The sequence below is a fragment of the Gavialis gangeticus genome, unplaced genomic scaffold, assembly GCF_001723915.1.
Source record: "Gavialis gangeticus isolate Ggan-Ray unplaced genomic scaffold, GavGan_comp1, whole genome shotgun sequence".
Classification (NCBI taxonomy): domain Eukaryota; kingdom Metazoa; phylum Chordata; order Crocodylia; family Gavialidae; genus Gavialis; species Gavialis gangeticus.
Window position 1 is genome coordinate 2,703,326 of NW_017728973.1, and position 997 is coordinate 2,704,322.

Sequence of the window (997 nt, forward strand, 5' to 3'; positions counted from 1 at the left end):
GAGGTATTGGTCCTTGCTTGCATGTGTCCCTGGCGACGGCTTTGCACTACCACTGGGTTTTTTTCTTCTCCTGTCCATTTGTCAGTATTGCCCATGAAAGGGTGGCAGGTTGTTACATAGCGAGACACAACTCCTACCATCTCGTTCCTCTCCCCTTGGGTCACGCACAGCTTTTCCTCATTGCTTTTTAATAGGAAGTCCTTTATCATTCCTGATCATTGGAGAAAATATGTTGGTTTTTTTTTTGCTTTTTCTCAGGACTCAAGATGCTAGTGTGTAGAACTGACTCGCTCTTTCAATTTCTCTTCTGTCACATTAGTTGCAGATCTGGTCCTGTCTGGGTTTGCGCTGTGCTGTGGGGGGGGGGCATGCAAGGGGGAAACCAATGCTTTCATAAGAGGCTAAAAGACAAATGGGGAGGAATTGGGCTGGTGCAGACATGAGGAGCAGGTTCTCAGCAGAGTGGGAGCTGGGAGAAAGGTGGCCAAGTCTAGATGAAGGGAGGGGAGCGGAGAAGGACCATGTGCTTGGCTGCTGCACTTGGACCCAGGGCTTGCAGAAGGAGGAAGGTGCTTTGCAAGGTGCTCCTGCAGTGAGGACAGAGCCAGGGGCGGTGTTTGAACGTGTGGCCATTGGACGTGGCTTGGCCCATCACCCCAAGCACGGACAGACGCGGCTGAGGATGCCCGGGGGAGCAGGGAGCTGCCCGTGGTGTCAGATCTCGCTCCAAGCCCTAACGCCCACCTGTTCCTACAGCCGGTCTCCCCTTGCCCATGGGCAGGAGCCCACCGTGCTCATTAGTAGGTGGGGAAACAGGGTGCGGTGCGATGCGGTGCGGTGGGACCCGCGCTGTGGCTGTGGCAGGGAGCGGGGCCGCGGAAGGAGGCTCCTGGATCTGGAGAACCCGGGACGCAGGGGAGGGGGGAGGGCGATGCTCTCTCGGGGGAGCTGCCTGGAGGGCAGCTGTGTGGCCCTCCCCTGTGCCCCCTTCTCCCCT

General features: G+C 57.4%; 1 long non-coding RNA gene across 1 annotated transcript; it reads right to left on the minus strand.

Annotated features, from left to right (window-relative positions):
- Nucleotides 1-246: 246 nt before the first annotated feature.
- Nucleotides 247-887, minus strand: LOC109290027. Its single transcript, XR_002095494.1, has 2 exons — nucleotides 745-887; nucleotides 247-401 (listed from the first exon to the last, which is right to left on the minus strand). It is a non-coding gene; the product is annotated as an uncharacterized LOC109290027 (long non-coding RNA).
- Between the last annotated feature and the right edge of the window lie 110 nt (nucleotides 888-997).